This window comes from Protopterus annectens, chromosome 15.part0, assembly GCF_019279795.1.
Source record: "Protopterus annectens isolate FY-2018-M chromosome 15.part0, PAN1.0, whole genome shotgun sequence".
Taxonomy (NCBI): Eukaryota; Metazoa; Chordata; order Ceratodontiformes; family Protopteridae; genus Protopterus; species Protopterus annectens.
The window spans coordinates 448075104-448095747 of NC_056749.1; the positions used below are offsets into that span (position 1 = coordinate 448075104).

Below are 20644 nucleotides of genomic sequence, written 5' to 3' on the forward strand. Positions count from 1 at the left end.
GCCAATGGTTCAAAACCTACCTCAGTAACATAGCAATGCATGTCACAGGAGTCAATTACCATCTCATCCCTAATAAGCTCAGTAATAGAGCACCTGAGAAATCTGTGTCCCATTCCTTTCTATTATCAGCAGTCATTATTTCTGTATCTACAGACCCCCTCAAGTCTATGGCTGTACTTAAATATAGACGACATGGAAAAACTGCTTTTCAGAATTTGATAAATGGTTCACATCGAGATGATTCTTTGTGCAACTGAACTCAGCTTGTTGTCTTTGCCAGACTATTCTGCTGTTGTACTGTGTTTGCTGTGTAATTGCTATTATGACAATACTTAAAATTGTATAATATTATCATTATCAACTACTTTTTCTCATTTTCTACATACGGTCAGGGTGTCATGCTAGTTGCCGCTCTCTCTCTTGATTCGGTGCCACTCTCCTGCCTTCTTCAACAGTCATGCCTGACTGTCTCAGGTCTTCTCTCATACTATCCATCCGTCTCTCTGCTGGATACTATGATTTCCTTTTACCTTCTTTCTGTCTGTCCCAAATCTTCATTACCAGATTGTCTTCTGCTTTTCTGCTCATGTGCCAGAATCACCATAAACTGCGCTCTTTCACTTTCTTTCACTTTCATTGCAATTGGAACTACATTGGCTTCTGCTCTGATGTCCTTATTTCTTCATCTGTCCCACTGTGTGCATACTATCACCTATCGCAGGCACTTCATCTCCATCACCAAATATTCCACAACTGCTCTGCCTTTACTGCCCTGGTTTCTGTGCCATACAGTAGTACTGGTCACACCTACACCTTACTTTTCAGCTTCTTTGGCATTCTTCTACAATGCATTACTGCTGACACTGTGTGCCAGTTTGTCACTTCTCCTCTTATTCTAGCCTTGACCTTCTCATTCAGAGCTCCCTTCTCTTCACCCAACCCTACCAGATTCTTGAGAATGTTACTCAGTTCCACTGTCTTCCCTTTTATTTCAGTTCTCAGCTTCTGATTTCCACATTTGCTGCCATTACAACTGTCTCATCTGTACTCCTTTTCATCCCATGTGCCTTCAGTTTTACATTCTATTCCCCTAGCTTTTGCTATTGTTCTTGCTCAAAGTCTTCTTTTAATACCACATTACCTCCATACAGCAACCTTGGCGATTTGTCCCCTCCGACCTGCTTGCTAATGTAGTTGATCACCAGTATGAAAAGCAGTGGGCTCAGAGCTGAAACCTGATGCACACCCACTCCCACTGGAAACCCTTCTGTGAGGTCAAAGACTGTTCGTACTTGAGTCATTGGGTCCTTGTACTTAGCCTGCACTAATTCTACTAACATTTCTGGGACATTGAAGCACCACAGGACTGCCCAAATTAGCTTTCTTGGGACATCATCATATATTTTCTCCAAGTGTAGGAGTGTCCAGTTTGACTCTTTCCTCATTTCTAGCCTCTTCTCAGCTATTTATCTCACTGCAAACATCAGGTTGGATGTGCTGCAACCTAATCTGAACTTGAGTTGTTCAGCTCCCATCTTACTTTCTACTACTCTGCATATTGATTTATCAATCACCTTCTCCAGAACTTTCATGCAGTGTGATAGGGGTTTAATATCTCTGTACTACCCACAGTTATGGATGTCCTCTTTGTTTGTGTACACTGGCACTAGTATGCTTATTCTCCAGTCATCTGGGAAAAGCCTTTCTCTCCATACTGCTATGAGTACCCCCAGGAGCCATCTCTCCACTATCTCATCAAACATCTTAATCACATCTGCTGTGACTGAGTCTACTACTTCCCCTGGCTTCATTTTCCTTAGAGATGTGCTACTTCTTCTAGGGTGAGCTTGTCCTCCTCTTTTTTCATCATAGGCTATGACTGGGCCAGTACAGCTTCTGTGGCAATTTCTTTATTCAGAAGCTGCTGGAAGTACTCCTTCCATCTGCCTTTAATTTTCTGTGGGCTGGTGAGCAGGTTGTTTCTGGCATCCCTTATGAAGGATGGCTATTTTTGTTGTCTCTATGTCTTTGCCTTGCAACCAACTATCTACTAAGTCACTTTCCAGAAGGTGGTTAAGTGCCTCTGATACAGTATATTGTTCTTAGCTATTTCAGCTCTTCTCTTAGCCTCCTTGTTAGCGAAGAATTATTTCTTTTTAACTTGGTCTATTTTTTCTACCTCCCATGTTTTCCTGTAGGCCTTTGTTTTAATCACTTCCTAAACTTCTGCATTTCACTAACAACTTTCTTTATGTATCTTGCTTCTATACCTTGCTTAGCCACATAAATAATGATGTTGTATAGCTGCTTTTAGGAGCTGACATTCTTTTTCTTCAACTCTGCCTATTTACTCTTCTTCCTGAAGTGCTAGAGCCCTGAGTAATTCCTTGAACTCTTTTGCTCTCTCAAGGACTTCAGCCTAGTATCTGATGACTTTAGAGCCTTCTCTGACCACTGCTTGGAGATAATTGTGGTAACCAGTGCTTTGTGTTGTGGAACAACTGTTTCTCTGGGGATGACTGCAGTCATTGATTCTAGCCCCAATGCCTTTTCCTGACTAGGAGAAAGTCAACCCAAGTGATCTGGTGACTGCTTCTCTTGCTGAATTGTGTGTTGGGCACCATCAAGCCAGTTGACAGACAGAAGTCTCCAGTATCTTCTCCTTCATTACTCCTGTTGCCCCAGGCATTCCTAATATCCTGTTCTGTCAGTCCTGACATGTGCAATTCAGGCTCATCCTACTATCACTGGCAAATAGTCACACAATCAGCATGACTGAATCACCTAGAACCAGTTTTTAGACTGCTAAGTGGCTAGTCCAGATATGATGTGCAGTTTATGATCCATGTTGTCATATCTAGAGGATATTGCAGACCACAGTTGATACCCACAGCTCCATTCCTGAGTGAGTTTGAGGTGGAAACACTCAGCTTGCTTTTGAAACATGGGAGGAACCCCACAGAGACAGAGGGAGAACATACAAATTCCACACAGGAATTGACCAGTGGTCAGGATTGAACCTTGCACCTTGTGCATGGGAGGTGAAAACCTTAGCATTTGTGCCAACCGGTCTCTTTTATAATATAGTATAACATTGTGTTGTTAATGTTATATCTGCTTTCTTATACAAAACTACCTTTTTCACATCTGTTGTTACAGGACTGATGTATCCAATACTTCTGATCAAGTGCCTTTCTATCGATGTATCCATCCATCAATAAGTTGCATTTCATTTTAAGTGATATCTCGTACAACTGTTGTTGCATTCATAAACCCTGATCAAAACTTGTTGCTTTGGTTTACTTTACTAGTCACGGTCACCATGAAATCACAGAGTGCTCTCACCCCACCTGTTGAAAGCTTTCTTTCCCTAGGAATGTCTAAGGCAGTGCAGTAATTGCCTCATGTTTACTGACAACACTTTATTTATTCCAGCTACAGAATCTAGATGTAAGTAATGTAAATATTTATTTAGACTGTGGACTAGTGTCTCACCTCTTACAGTTGTCAGGAAACAGACCATCTCCACATCATTACAATCCAGCACTAAGACCACATATGCAGAGTTTCTACAAAACCACTTCCAATGCCTGACAGACAGCATATTAAATACATAAGCCTCAGCCACACAGCCTCACCTACTACACCTATGCACATCATGAGTCCATGGAGTATTTAGTCATATGCATAAGCTAACCCAGTGTCCACATTTTAGGTGACACTGTTTGCAAGCAAAGTAATAATCCACTCACCAGACTGAACAGGACAGGATGTTAGTCAACTGTCTCTGTGGTACAAAGATTTGTTATATTACTAGATTCATTTGATCCCTTCATCCAGTACACATGTATGAGCTCATCACCACTCATATAGGGGTGACTGATCTTATGTGCTGCACCTGGGAAAAGATGCAGAAAGACATGAAGGAGCTTTCAATGTATGTGACCATGGCAAGGAAGAAAATAATCTAGAACAGTATCTTAACATCACCAAGAATGATACCTCCATTTAAACAAAAGATAATTGACTCTAACAACTTTCTCAGTACTTGGTGTCATTCTAAGGTGGATAAGGTGTTTGCTAACCATCCTTCCTACATCACTAGGGATGTCTGATGCTATAACCTCAAGGCTTCGGACTATTGGCAAAAACATTTGTTTGTACCATAATGCCTGTTATACTTAGCCTCTTAGACCTATTACATTAAAAAAATTCCAATGTAAACATATATTAAATTGGCACTGCTCAATACTAGGAATTAAAAAAAAAATCTAATCATGATGCTTTTCTGACTCTTGAGCACATTTGTGTCTGTATAATTATTATAGATACTGTAACATGGTTTCAGTCTGATAACACAACCCTTGGGCCAGCACTTATCACTCATTTCAGATCCTTTGGGTATGGCAGGAAAATTATAAAAATGAAACAGAATTGTTACATAGCATTACATTTCACATACTAAAAAATTTATATTACATAAAAAATGTCCATATCAGTCACTACAGAGAAAAATTCTGGAAGGTGCAATCTCCAAAAAATTGATAAATTATATTTAAAATATATTTATTCTGTCAATAAATACATTTAGGTGATATATCATTTGTTAACCCTCTATTTGGAACTTAAAGCAGCTTGCTGTTAGTCAGAACTTATATGATGTTTAAGTTACTTGGAGGCAAGACCCTACAGCACATAGCCAACCAAATATGTGAATACTTTTCTTGTATTGTTTTTGTACTAGAATGTACACAGATTAGCAGGCATTGGAAATGAGAAAGAGGGAAGGCTGAAAAGGCTACCCAAACTGTAACGTTTACTTTGTTGATGTCATTGCCAGGATGTCTACAACTCATTCATTTTTTGATACAATCAAACGAAAAAATAAAGAAGTCACTGTTCAGTTCTTTTATGAAGAAAAAGTAAAAACCTGATAAAATATCTTGAAGAGATAGAGAAGGCTCCTGTAATTTTCTATATGATACAACTAAAGATGTTAAAGAGTAAGAATATTAGGATCAGATAACTAATGCATCCAGCAAAGCATTTAAGATGGGAAATTTGTAGTATGTGTGATTTAAATTTAGATTGCAATGTGGTATGGGTTGTTAAAGTCTTTAAGGATGGAGGAATTCATTTCCATAGTTTTTTACCACAGTCACATGACCAAAATCAGTACGGCTTTTTAAAAGGCAGAGTCAGCTTACTGAACGTTGCAAACTTTTTTTTGAAAAAGCCATTGATATCCTTGGCAATGGTTTATTTATCCACACTGCCTACTTGGACCTTGCTAAAGTCTTTCAGCACTGTTTTCTACTTCATTGCTGTAGACAAACTCATCATTATGAATATAAACCAGTATGTGACCCCCTCCATATCCACCTGGCTTTCTGACAGGACTTATGCTATAATGGTTGGCAAAACCTTGTCTTCAGATACTTGTTAATAGTGATGCCCCAGAGGGCTACATACTGGGCCTCATCCTCTTCATTATTTACTGTTTTAATGCCAAGTCTAGGTGCAAATGTTTATGGCTTTTACTACTGACATAATTCTACAACTGACACCCATATCCTGCAAAATGTCATAAATTCTACTAACGTGGTATATCGACCATGGCCTCAAGTGTAACATGAACATATTGAGCATATTACCTTCTGAGAAACAAATATGCCTGAATAAACACCACATAATTGATTTCCCATCAAGCCCATACCACTGTTTGGAACTTGAGTACATTCAGTGATAACAGTCAATCCTTTGATCATTATGTATCGACCATAATCTGGAAACCATTTTGCTTTTCTCAATTTATCAAAAAATAGGTGTCTTCCTGACCTAAACAGGGTATCATCCCCTTCTATTCTTCCCCTATCAGTCTTATAATAGAACACATTTCCCCCTTTGACATGTACCTCACCAAACACCTGGCACAAATTGAAAGGTCACTGTATTATCTAACCAAAACAATCTCATGTATGAGTTACATGAACTGTACAGATGGTTAATGGCCCATTCACTCTGCTATGTGTTTTACAGGATTCTACACAGTGATATTTGCCTAATATCTTATAGTCTGGAAAGACTTTGACCTGTTTGACTGTTTACATCATTGCAAGATTGGCAATTTCATCCCTAAAGATCCCAATCTCTATCACAACATTAAGAAACCTGTTGGCAAGAACACTACCTGTCACATGCTGACACCTGCAATCTCTGATCCAATGTGATGGCAATGTATCTAACCATATAATATCATATGCATGGGATACATCAAAGCTTGTTATCTCCTAGAGTTATAAAATGTATTCACAGGAAAAGATCCTGCCCATCCACATCTTCCTACTTTTGAAAGTGATACACCATGGCTTAGTTTTACATTGATGTCTGTTTTCTTTTGTGTTTTGCTTTCCTGTTATTTTGAGCAAACTCCATGCCCTCTTTATTCACTCCTAACTCTTCATTTGAAACACACTCACTAATTCCCTATTACATTTCTTCAGAAGTCTCAGGCTTGTTCTTGATAATAAGGTACTGGTGATTATGGAACAATTATATTGCATTTATCAGAAGCATGCTCCCTCAGTTGATAACCCCACCTCAAGCAGTTTAGGTTTATAAACATCATCTCTTTTTTACTTAGTCCTGATTGGTTGTTCTGCTTGCCAACTCATCTTCATCATCTTTTGTAGAACATAAATGACATTTTAAATACAAATGTATAGCCTCATCACAAAGTATGAAAAGAAGTTTTAGACAGAGATTTGCAGCACATTTGAACAAACTGTCTATTTTGTAGGTTTCAGCAGTACATTTAGCATAAATGTTTAACTATGAAGTAATATGAAAAGCAGGTAGTACAACACTTAAACGTAAAAAAATATATTTCTTCTGTCAATAAATACATTTAGGTGATACTTCATTGTTAACGCTCTATTTGGAACTTCAGTCAGCTTGCTGCTTACTGTTACACTCAGAACTTATCCGATGTTTACGTTACTTGGAAGCAAGACCCTACAGTACATAGCCAATCAAATATGTGAATACTTTTCTTGTATTGTTTTTGTACTAGAATGAACACAGATTACCAGGCATTGCAAATAAGAAAGAGGGAAGGCTGAAAAGGCTACCCAAACTGTAACGTTTACTTTGTTGATGTCATTACCAGGATGTCTACAACTCATTCAGATTTTGATACAAAACATTGCCTTGATGTCCGATAGTAAGTTGTCTTTATTTCCCCATTAATATTTCAATAACAAGCTGACAAAAGTCATTCTGCCTTGCTCCTTCAATGCACAGTGCCATAACTGAGAGCAAACTGTTGAACTGATACAGTTAGTGATGTAAATATTTTACTTCATAATTGCCTCTCATGCTCACTTTATATCCCCATAATATGGCCAAATCTGTTTCCATTCATCCTTTCCCAGAACCAATACAGCATTTATCATTCTACATCACTTATTTTAAGCTTGCCTCCTGAGAGAACAATAGCCAGTATATTTTCTGCTTTCCATATGAAACCTCCAAGGATTCAGGGAAAAGATTTTCCTGCACTGGTTCAACCATAAGCTAAACCATGATTGTATTCATACTTTGAGCTCAATAAATCAGCTGCAACATGAAAAAAATGTCTTTCCTTTTACCAGCTTAGTCCATAATATTGCATAAGAAATATGCTTCCATGCTTCTTTTCACATCCTCTCCAGAATTCATTTTCTCCTTACAGGAGCTTTATTTTCACAGTCTTGACATTTCACCTTTGTTGTCATGGCTACTACATAATACTGGATTTAAACAGCAATTGGCATGCATATTTCTTTGTGGTTGTACATACTTGTGTATGTATGTATACATAACTGATTGCTCCATTGTCCCATCCAGATGCTACCCATTCACTGCAAATTCCTCTCAAATCATAGCTGAAAATGTCCCCTATGGGTCAATCATTATGTTATTACCAAATAAATAAATGAACTGCCGGCTGGCAGAACCAGTGCACAGACAATGTTCCTGTCTGTGATAACCTCCATCAGTGTAGCAAACCTGGAGCCAGTGGACTGACTAAAGGGGAGGTACTAATCAGCTCTTCTTTCCTTAAGAGGGAAGGATTGACAGGTTATAGTAGTAACGAAGTATACAAAGGTAAGAGAACTTAGGCTACAGTACCAAAGGAAAAAATACAGGAGTACTAATGAATGTTCAAGACAAACATGCAGATGCTTAATATGTTCAAAATATCATTGCACTTTGGGCATATGACAATGGTGATTACTTGTTTGATTATTTCAAAATCATTTGGCACCCTCTTGTATGAATTTTCTGATTTCCCTCAAGAAGTATGAGCTATTTAGTTGCACTGTTGGGTTTCAGTTACCCTTCAACATTTGAAGAAACTGATAAATTCATCCCAGATATACCATGTCACAAAGGAACACACTTATCTGTATATCCCTTTAAGCATCACCATTATGAAATACAAACTTACTTGAATAAATTAGTATATCGAAGGAAAAGGTCTCCAGTAGATGTGAGCAATAAAGTTTAATCAGTAAATGTGGCATACTACCAACATTTTTTGCAGTAAAGACAAACTATATCACAATTTTTTCAACCTTTAACCATCTCAGGACATCTTGAACCACTGCATCCCAAAATCACCTAACACAACTGGGTCATCTTGCCCATTATAGATCATGCTGTCTGTTGGGTAATTGATTTCAGCCTTTCAGCAATCCAGGAACAGATTAACGGATGTACACATTTTCATCATCTTCTGTCTTGCCAACAGTACTTTGTAATGTCATGCCAAGAGTGATAAACTCATTCTAGGCTTGATATAGAATCATCTGGGAGCATTATGGAACAAAAGAAGGAATCCTTACTATATGAATAGAAACTGATGCTACATAATGTGTCCAAAATAAATAATAAATATTCCTACAAACATAACATTGCTGTTATTCATTGAAATGCTGTTGGTTTCAACCAGCAATGGCTTTACATAAAAGACTGTCCAACATCCCTATTACAGGAGAATGTGGACCACAGTGTTAACACAGCCTCTTGTCATACAAGCCAGTTTTCCAGCACCTAGGTCCTTACTGCTTCTGTGTCCAAAGTGGTACACTAAAGAATTCAAAAAAATCTGTACTATGTTCACAGAGTGCATTGCTGAGCATGTAAGCAAATATCAGCGAAAACACCGATCATAATAACAACAGGCAAAAGACAAAAGACTTTAAAAAATATTATGGTCAAAATAAGGCATAGACAAAAAAAAGTCTATGGAGAGAGAAAATGCCTGTACAAGTACAAGACTAGTAAAATAACACAGGGAACTAATGGCTCTGCTGGACCGAGGCACAGGGAACTAATCTAAGGGGGTGGAGAAAGCTAACACATTCTGGGTAGGCTTATAGATGCCCTTGGGCACATAGCCTAGTACTTACCTATGAACCTAAAAACATTAAGCAGTAAGACAAAACACAGTTGCTATCCAGAGTGCAACTGGTCATGAACAAAAAAGGGATTATGGGCTTTCAAAATGAAAGCAGCTGGACAAAAAATATACATCAGAAGAATCTAAAAATGTATTTAATTATCTATCCAGAATACTGTTATTTGTGGAATATTACCCTGTATACCAAGTTAGACATAAGCAGAAAAGGTAGCCCCTTCCCAACCATCATCATTTGATAAGAAAACTGGAGAGAGATTATATGTGCAATCAGAAAGATAAACATGGGTTACAAATAAAGTGAAGAAGAAGCATATGAATGGCTAGAAGTGAGCTTTTAAAGCACTTGACAGTGATAATATCATGCATGATAAATAAATAAAATGAAGTGCAAATATGCCTCAATCTCTCAGGAAAAAGGTTTTCTGTCTAATGACTGCACTGCACTGCTTTCTAACTGCATCCTTCTAACATTTCTTTCTAACTGCATCCTTCTAACATTTCTTTCTTACTGCATTCTTCTAACATTTCTTTCTAACTGCATCCTTCTAACATTTCTTTCTTACTGCATTCTTCTAACATTTCTTTCTTACTGCATCCTTCTAACATTTCTTTCTAACTGCATCCTTCTAACATTTCTTTCTTACTGCATCCTTCTAACATTTCTTTCTAACTGCATCCTTCTAACATTTCTTTCTAACTGCATCCTTCTAACATTTCTTTCTTACTGCATCCTTCTAACATTTCTTTCTAACTGCATCCTTCTAACATTTCTTTCTTACTGCATCCTTCTAACATTTCTTTCTTACTGCATCCTTCTAACATTTCTTTCTAACTGCATCCTTCTAACATTTCTTTCTTACTGCATCCTTCTAACATTTCTTTCTTACTGCATCCTTCTAACATTTCTTTCTAACTGCATCCTTCTAACATTTCTTTCTTACTGCATCCTTCTAACATTTCTTTCTAACTGCATCCTTCTAACATTTCTTTCTTACTGCATCCTTCTAACATTTCTTTCTAACTGCATTCTTCTAACATTTCTTTCTTACTGCATCCTTCTAACATTTCTTTCTAACTGCATCCTTCTAACATTTCTTTCTTACTGCATCCTTCTAACATTTCTTTCTTACTGCATCCTTCTAACATTTCTTTCTAACTGCATCCTTCTAACATTTCTTTCTTACTGCATCCTTCTAACATTTCTTTCCAACTGCATCCTTCTAACATTTCTTTTTTACTGCATTCTTCTAACATTTCTTTCTTACTGCATCCTTCTAACATTTCTTTCTAACTGCATCCTTCTAACATTTCTTTCTTACTGCATCCTTCTAACATTTCTTTCTAACTGCATCCTTCTAACATTTCTTTCTAACTGCATCCTTCTAACATTTCTTTCTAACTGCATCCTTCTAACATTTCTTTCTTACTGCATCCTTCTAACATTTCTTTCTTACTGCATCCTTCTAACATTTCTTTCTAACTGCATCCTTCTAACATTTCTTTCTAAATGCATCCTTCTAACATTTCTTTCTTACTGCATCCTTCTAACATTTCTTTCTAACTGCATCCTTCTAACATTTCTTTCTTCTATTTTGTCAAAGACTGCAGTTGACCCAGAGGGTTATGGTTGTGAGCTGTAGTTCCTGTGGTACTGGGAATGATTCCTTCAGCTATCATTTGTCTACGTTCTGACATTGAGCAAGTCACTTAAGCAGATAGCACTTTTGAACAAATGGAAATTTGGGTTAGTCTCCTCAGTGGTCCCCTGGACTCCAAGCCCTGTAACTACCTATTAAATAAAGACATTTCCCAATAAAAAAGAAGGAAAACAAAGACAAGGGTATAAATAATGAGATAGTAATGAAAACGTGAATGGCTTGAGCTCTTTCAAAGCAGAAACCTAAGTCCACTCATGCACTACCTTATTTTATATTAAAAGGGGCTTGACAACAGTCCTCAAAGAAGTGACTGTTTAGGTCTTTGTCCATTATAGAATCCATGTAGATACTCCAGCAAGAAGGTAGGAAAACTGTATTGGAAAATATTAAGATTTTTTTGCAGTTACTGATGTAAAAATTAAAATATGTTAATGAAATTTCATAAATGAGAATGGCAGAACCTTATTGGGGGGGTCAGTATTTGGAAGAGTTTTCTTTTTATATTAAATCCACAAGTATATATAATGCTTAAGGTTAATGAGATTGCCAAATAACATTGCTGTACAGAAGTACGAATGTAATCCTAATCAACACCCCAAAGAAAGAAAGGATCATTCTCTTTGAAAATGTTATTGTTAGAACTAGATACCATGTTCTGCTTTCACACTACTGTGTGAGAAACTGTCCATAATCACCCGCACTATCTTCAGGCTGAGCAGCAAGTGCATGACTTTTGGAGATTCCCTAAGTTCAAGCTATAAACCCCTCTCTCCACAAAATCAGAAGATACCATTAAAAAGTTGTCCAAAAGACAAGAGCAATGAGTTCCCATGAATGTCAGACAGATAATTGCCATGTCAGTGTTAACATGAGCACTCAGATTGCTTGAAAACATCAAAGGCAGAAGAAAATGAATAGACTGGTCTCTAAATAAAGAAGCCTTCCATACTAGCTGCTAATGATAACAACAACAGATGTATAACATTTGTTTATCACTGCGATTTATTCAGTGCATGTTGAGTCCTTTGGCTAAACTTGGTGCATGGGGTATTTCTGAGGAAATTAGTTGTGATCTTCAGAATTGTGAAATTACAAATACAAGTGTGGGAGAATATGTGCCAAGTATGAGATTGTAGTGTCTTAGAATATTTTCATCTCCAAGGCACAATTATCTTAAGAGTCAGTATTACTAAGCAGCAGGTATGTAGACTTGCTTTGATAACTAATACTTTCTAGTGCCATCCACAACGCATTTGACTTTTCTTTTGTTGATGGCCATGTGTTGACATGTTCATTTTAATATATCACATAATGACTGTGTTGTTGTCTCATTCAACCTTTGAAGGCTCAAGTGGAATTTAGTAGCTTACTCCTTTTTTCTCAAGGCTACAAATGTATTCCATTGACATTCAGTATGATCTTTTTCACAAGTTTAACCATTTCATAAAACTGGATGCACAGCTAGTAATAACACAAATAATATGTTATGTGCATGTTGTTCCCTTTGACTTATAGTTTGTACCCCCCCCCTTTATGGAAAGGTATTTGAAAATAATATATGGGAAGCTGAAATTAACTAAAAGGGAGGTATCACAAAGAGAGAGTGACATCTTTTGTGTTTCCTTGATAGGCCATCTTATTTAAACTGTTATGAATTTCTTATGCCGGTTGCCTCTGGTTTACTGTGTGATCATAAAATTAATATGGCAATACTCTTAAGACAAAAGCAAAGTAACATTTGTGTTTGAGTCATGGGTGGACCAAAGTTAAAAGGCAATGATAAATTGATATGAAAAAGTTTATTGCAACATTTAATAATGTTGCATTTTAAGTTTTGGTTATCGTTAAGGGATAGTAGAGACACTGTGTGTTTTAGGGGTTTTAAGTGATCAGTTCAATGAAATATGGAAGAAGTGAAAGAAACATTCATTTTGTCAATTAGTAATTTAAATATGGTGGCATACCTGTCAACCTCTTAGTGCAAGAAATCTGGACAAATCCAAAAATAATGGTGGGACAAAGGCCAAAAAATAGGGACAGATTTTAAATATTGCTCTTACATAATTTGTGTTAGCATACATTTTCCAAAGGATATGAAGTATGAAGTGTGATACTCAAATGTGTGCCATTATTTTGTTTCTTTAATCCTCAGTGATCTGCCAGAAAACCACAAATTTTATGAGGAACAGACCAGAAATATGAGGCAAAATGGTCATTCTGCAAAAATCTAGACAGTTGAGAGGTATGTATGGCAGTTATTAACAGTTGTCTACCATGTCATGGTGAGATAAATTTCTGCTGCCTAGCTAGCTAAGGAGGTAGCTAACAGCACACATACCCATGCACACAATGCCATGCATACTCTCACTCTCTCTGTCTGTCTAAAGTTCAACATGTTTATTGCAGATAAACTCTCATCTCTGCACTGTCATACTTTCTAAATACTTAAACAGCTATGTGCATGTTTTTTTTAAATGTTTGTATTGATTTTAATACATAAGTATCAATTATGGCATTAAAATGCAAAATTGAAATATAACAATATTAACAAATGTCACAAACTGTAACAAAACTACTTACAAAGCTGTCTACTAAGTAACTAAACAATCTGTTATTCGAAATGCCATTGTTGAAGAAAAGGAGTACAAAAATGTTTCCATATTATTATGTTTAAATTTGTTTATTTAGAAGTTCTTTAAGCTTTATCCATAATTTGTGAGATGTGGTAACTCTAGTTGTCCTCCTCTTAATTGTCAAAACTTTGTAGTGACTGACAGTTGCCATATTTACAAATTCTTTCATTGTAGGAGTTTTCTCCCTTTTTCAATTCTTGATGATTATTTTCCTTGCTTTTGATAGTAGACTCCATAGTAAAAGGTGGTTTACTTTCTTTACACAGTCATGTATCAGTGTGTTGAACAAAATTAATGATTTAGTTCATACAAATTTATCATTAAATAAAGATTGCAAAAAACATTGACTTTGTCCCAGAATGGTTTGACAATTATGCAGTCATTAATTATATGCTGCCGATCTGCCTTGTCACATGCATTGCATTTCCAACACAACATTTTCTTTTTAACCGGTATTTCAGTTATATGAGGCATTATAAATATTTTATGCATGAACTTCCACATAAATAATCTCCAAGTTAAGGAAGAAGTAGTTTGTTTAGAGGATATTAATATATTTTTTGTCTTACTTACTAGACTCATAGTTATTTATAGTTTGGAAGTAATTCTAATACTTTCCATTAATATAATCTTCTACATTTTTGTTGGTTTTATATCTTTTAGATAGAAGACCTTTATCAGTTATTTCTTGGCTTACTAGGGTTATCATTAAATCTATGAATTTTGGGACATTATTTATTATTGACAGTTGCATTAAATTTATCATACTTTCTATAGCTTGTCTATCATTTTGTATATCTAACCACATATCTTTGCCCAAATTGAATCTAATTAGTATATTCCTTGTGCTTTTTATTTTGTTTCCATCCATCAACTGATACCAATACATCATATTGTTTTCTTTAAGTTTATGCATCGTTTTTAGATTAAAAGTATATAAATTATTTTGTGTACAAGCTATTGGAAACATCAAGAGGACCATGCTTTATATCCTAGATTTTTGTGAATATAATCTCTAAATATCTTTAACATTGAAGTGATATATGTATAGCTAATGTTAATATTTCTATTTTTTGAAATGTGATGTTTTTAATATTCATAGAAATTATTATTTATTATCTTATTTTGTTGTGTAAAATGTATCTGTTCTGAGTCTGTACACATGCTCTCTTGAATGTCCTTCCATTTTGCAGTGTAGTTTTTATTTCACCATATAAGGACTGTTTTTACAGTTGATGATACCAAATATAATTTTATTTCTGGCATGCCATTTCCACCTAATTGCCAATCCTATATATGGTAATTTAAACCTAGTCTTGGTTTGTTAGGATACCAGAAGATTTTAAGTATTAAATAAATGAATTCTCTGATGCTTTTTCTAGATGGGGGTAATGATAAGGACTGTATTAAATATTGAATTTTTGGAAGTATAACCATTTTTATTATGGTAAGCCTTTCCTCCATTGTAAAAGTTAGCTTGTTCCATTTATTGACAAGTGTGTTAATATTGGCTAGATTGTTTTTATAATTGTCCTCTATTGTGTTTTTAATGTTTCCTTTCAAAATTATTCCTAGATATATTATTTTACCATCTTGTTCTATGTACTTAGAAAATCTATCTTCCATATCACTGATATTTTCATTTATAAGTACATTTTTTATTTTGTTTTCATTAAAGTAAGTCCAGATTTTTCTGAAATGTCTTTACTGCATTAAATACTGTTTTAAGAGAGTTTCTATTATCGTTTAATGTCAAGAGAATATTATCTGCAAATAGTATTTTGGAATTTAAGTTATTATTTATCTTTATGCCATTAATATCTGTCTTTGATCTCATAAAATGTGTGAAAGGCTCCGCAACTAGGGTGAATAGTAGTGGTAAAAGTGGTCAACTCTGTTTAGTCTCCTAAGTAGTAGGAATTATCTCTGATAATGAAGAACCAATTTTTATGTAGGCCAAAGAATTATCATAAAGTAGATTAATAAGCTAGGAAAAATATGTTAAAAAAATTGTATTCCTCTAGAAATAATAATAAGTAATTCCAGTTTACAGTGTCAAAAGCATTATTTATGTCTAAGCTTAATAATTTCAATCCTTGTTTTTTGCTATCTGCATAATCAGTTATGGATAAAACTCTTTTAATGGTGTAATATATATTTCTGTTTATTATAAATCCTGTTTGGTCATCATTAATCAGGCATGATAGAAAATGGTGTAATCAACCAGAATGTATGGCCATGAATATTTTATAATCAACATTTAAAAGTGAGATTGGTCTATATGAGGAGCATTCTGCTGGATTTTTATCTGCCTTTAATACTGGAGAAATAAATGTATATTTCCAGGATGGTGGTACTTTAGTTGAGTCTTTAACTAATATAAAGACTTTGTGTAGAATGGGAAGATCTTCTTTTGGCATTATTTTATATAATTCCAATATTATGTCATCATTACCATGTGCCCTGTTCAGTTTTCATAATTTGACTTTTAATTTTAGCCAATTGTATGGGTTTATCTATTAATTTCTTTTATTTTTTTATTTTATTTTTTCTTCTATTAGCCTATTTCTAATATGTTTTCAATGAATATTTTAATTAAATATTGGGGCTCCATTGTTACCTCATTTTGATTAACTTTATTAAAATGGGTTCTAAATAGTTACATGAATGTTTGAATGTAAACTGCTTCACAAAGAGATTAAGTATGACCTGCAAACATTGTTTATAATGCAATGTACTTGAGAGGCATTTTGTATATATGTTTTTCATGTAAACATTTTATTTGTATTCTTACCAGGCCATTCTAAAAGAATTAGGTGTTCGATAACTGTGAGCAGACTCAGTGTCTCAGTAAGTGTATTTGACAAGCTGAGTTCGACACTCGAAGTAGGTAGTGTCAGTTTGTCAAATACCCCAAGTGAGGCATTGCACAGCATCTCAGCCTAGCAGCACATGAAGACAGACGTCAAGACATGTTTGTGCATTTTTCGTATACATACTATCATTAAATTGAAAATGTTTTAATTAACAGACTTCTTTCCAAGGAATTCGAAAATATTTAACAGGCAGAGCAAGTTATAAGCGTTTTTGCCAGAAATTAAGTTAATGTTTGAAATGTATTATGAATAAAGATTTAATCAGCACATATTTTATTTATACTGGAAAATAGTGTAAAATTCTACCATATTGTTTGCATTTAGACTGGTTTTTAACTGTAATATTCTGGCTGAAATCTCTAAATTTATTAAAGTTATACTTGTATAATCTGCTATTGTGCATTTTTTGACTGTTTTATTTAATGATCAGTATGCTGAAAGTATATATATATATATATATATATATATATATATATATATATATATATATGGGTCTACTTCACATGATTGAACGTTCAAATGTTCGAATTCCATATGGCTGAGACCATATGATCAAAGATTTGAATGTTCGAAAATGTGCAGTAGACCTGCAAAACACAAACAACAAGAAAAAAACTGTGTATAGCAGGGGGACAAGCCCCACTGCACCCCCCACACCCCCTGCAACTTAAATATACCAACTCCGAGATTGCACTACAGCAAGGACAAGGGGAATCTCCTGGTCCATGCTGTATTCCGATCCTCATTCAGAATTTCAAAGTTTTAAAACTTCAAACATATGATCTTCAATCATATGGGTTTCAAAGTTTTAGGATTCGAAATTCTGAAGGGGACCCATATATATATATATATATATATATATATATATATATATATATATATATATAGATATAGGTGGGTCTACTTCATATGATCGACAGCTTATATGATCGACAACCATTTGACTGACACCAAAACACCTAAAGCTTATATGATTAGGGGGGTGTTGGGGGCTGATAAATATAGTCATTTCTCAGTATCAATGTGCATGTTTAAAATTTATGACATATGTGGAGGGCTTTGCACCCCTACATCCCCTAAAGTGGGTGGCTGTGCCTCCCACACCCCCTATCAATTTATTCCTACTCCAGGGTCGCTCTACAGTGGGCAAAGGGCATAATGCTTTGGATTTCATGTGTTGATGTTATGAGTTTCGATCATATGAGCTTTAGGTGTTTTGAGCTTTCAGTGTTTTGGTGTCAGTGTTTTGGTTGTCAATCATATGAAGTAGATCCATATATATATATATATATATATATATATATATATATATATATATATAGAAATGCTACATAATCCTGAAAGCCCAAAATTCTGAAAGTTCAAAATCCTGAAAACTCAAAATCCTGAAAACACACAGGATACCAACACTTACTATACCCCCACACCCCCTGCTATTTAAATATATCAACTCCAAGATTGCACATAGTGTAGTGAAGTGCAATCTTGGAGTTGATATATCTAAGTAGCAGGGGGTGTAGGGGGCGCAGCCTCCCACATGGGGGTGCAGGGTGGATTTCCCCCCTGGATATAGTTGAAGGGTAATATGTTTTTGTATATACTTGTGCTGGAATATAGTAAGTGTTGGTATCCTGTGTGTTTTCAGGATTTTGAGTTTTCAGTATTTTGAGATTTCAGGATTTTGAACTTTCAGGATTTTGGTCTCAGGATATTTGTCTTGAGGATTTTGGGCTTCCAGGATTCTGTAGTGCTCCCATATATATATGCCTGATACATAGTTTTTTCTGTAAATATAAATTGAATCAGGATTTCTGGTTACTGTTCTTCCTCTGCAAAAACAAAGGTAATTGAAGCTTACAGCCTACATAAAGTGATGATTACTTGCAATACAAATAAAAATAAATCACACTAATGGCTTCAGGCAGCTTCTGTTACAGATTATTACTTCAGTTTCCCTGAAAATAAAACTTTTATTCTCAAATATTGAGCAATTCATTATTTAATCTGAACATTACTTTTTCAGTTCATATCCTGTACCAGTGGCAGCTGTTTTCTTTCTGTTCTGAAATTGTATGTCATCACATATTCATAAATAATAATAAGTAATTTATCCCTATTCTTGTATCCTAATTATTACATAAAAGAAAAGGTTTGCTTTGCTATACTAAGAAATGCACATTAGGTAATTAAACCAATAATTAGGTAGCGTCATGTGCATCTCTTCTATCCTGTGGATAGGTAGGGATGACTGGGAAGAGTTGTTATCATTGCTGGTGTCTGATACCAGCATGCCTCCTCTGCCATGAAAAAATACATACTTTTATAGAATTACTCCCTTCTGAGCCTGGTACTTGCATTCCCTACAACCAAAGACACACGAGTTCCAGAACGTTACCTTCACTGAACACTTTTCAAATTATCACATCCTTTTTAGGAAAGCTGCACAACAAGCTTCATGCACTGACTAGATATCTGTAAATGAGGACAATGACACAAGTCTGGTGATGCTTGTATCATGCATACATTGTCACATATCGGTCACCTCATACTGCCACTGTGACTAACATTCCATCTACTACTCTATTTAGACAAATCCACTTATCTGCAGTCACAAAAAAATTAAATTTAGTGCACCACAGTGTGTGTCACCTGTAATCCACATGAATGAGCTAAAACTATGGAGTCCTAAAAGAAATAAGGGATATACTCATTTTATAAAAGTCTGGTTGAAGCCTCATATGAGGAACAAAATAATTCTGATTAAATAGACAAGTAAAAATGTGTGTGTGTGTGTGTGTGTGTGTGTGTGTGTGTATATATATATATATATATATATATATATATATATATATATATATATATATATATATATATATATATATAGGTTTACTGTGACTTACCCGAACTGCATGAAGTCAAACGTCCGAAGTGCAAAATCACGATATTCAAGGGGCAAGAAATTAAAACAAAAGCAGTCAACTGAGGTTAGTCGAGTTGCATGGTACTTGACCTTTTCAAAAGTGATGTACTGAGACACTGGAGGGAGGTCGCGTTTCAGTGTGAGGTAAAGGAAAGTAGCCCATTTTCTCATTGTAGTGCAATCTCGGAGTTGGTATATATAATGTGCAGGGGGTGTGTGGGGGGGCACAGGAAAATTGTAGAGGTGAACTAACTGCTGTGGCTGGAAGAGGGGAATGCTGAAAATATGGAATTCACTTAATTGTGCAAACCATTTTCGACATTCTGCTCTTTCATGGTTTTCGAATACAACATTATTTTTCGGCCATAACATTAATCGACCTAATACTAATCGACATTTCAATAGTAAACCATATATATATATATATATATATATATATATATATATATATATATATATATATACATATATACACACATACACATACACACACACATACACACACACAGACACACACACACACATACACAATCAGACAGGATAGGCTTAAATCCTTCTAGCACATCATCAGTATGTACTGCTTATCTTCTAGTCTACTATTATACTATTATTCTACTACATTATAAAGCAGATATCTGTGTTGTACCTTGCATTAAGTTTTGCCTCCTTACTTTTGTCTCCCTTTAACTCTTCAGCTGCATTGCAGAAATATAACACAGTAGTGAGCTACACTGAAAAATACAATCAGAAAACAGTAATACCTTACCAAAATATCAAAACGTGATTCATCCAGCATTGTGGCTAATCTTTGCAATGTTCCTACATAGTGCTCCCATGCGCCTCATTAAGTAGTCACAGGACCTGCTGTGTCTATAACATTCATGGCACTGACCATAAATTCCTATTCCTCATCTACTAGAAAGACACCCCTCTGACAGTAGATTTGTTTTTTTGTTTTTTTGCAAAGATCCAGATGGGCTGAGTTACATTGAGACATCTTAATATAGATCAGGACTGCATTATGCAGGGAATGACTATAGGTTGTGGGGATGACACTGATCACCAAAACAATATGCTAAGGAAGCCCAGCT

General features: G+C 35.3%; 1 long non-coding RNA gene across 1 annotated transcript in view; it reads left to right on the top strand.

The window, feature by feature from the left end:
- Positions 1-17023, top strand: part of LOC122789753 — a 27808-nt gene extending 10785 nt beyond the window's left edge. The window contains exon 3 of the long non-coding RNA XR_006362875.1: positions 16555-17023. This is a non-coding gene — a long non-coding RNA (uncharacterized LOC122789753). The remainder of the gene's footprint in view (positions 1-16554) is intronic.
- The last annotated feature ends 3621 nt before the right edge of the window (positions 17024-20644 follow it).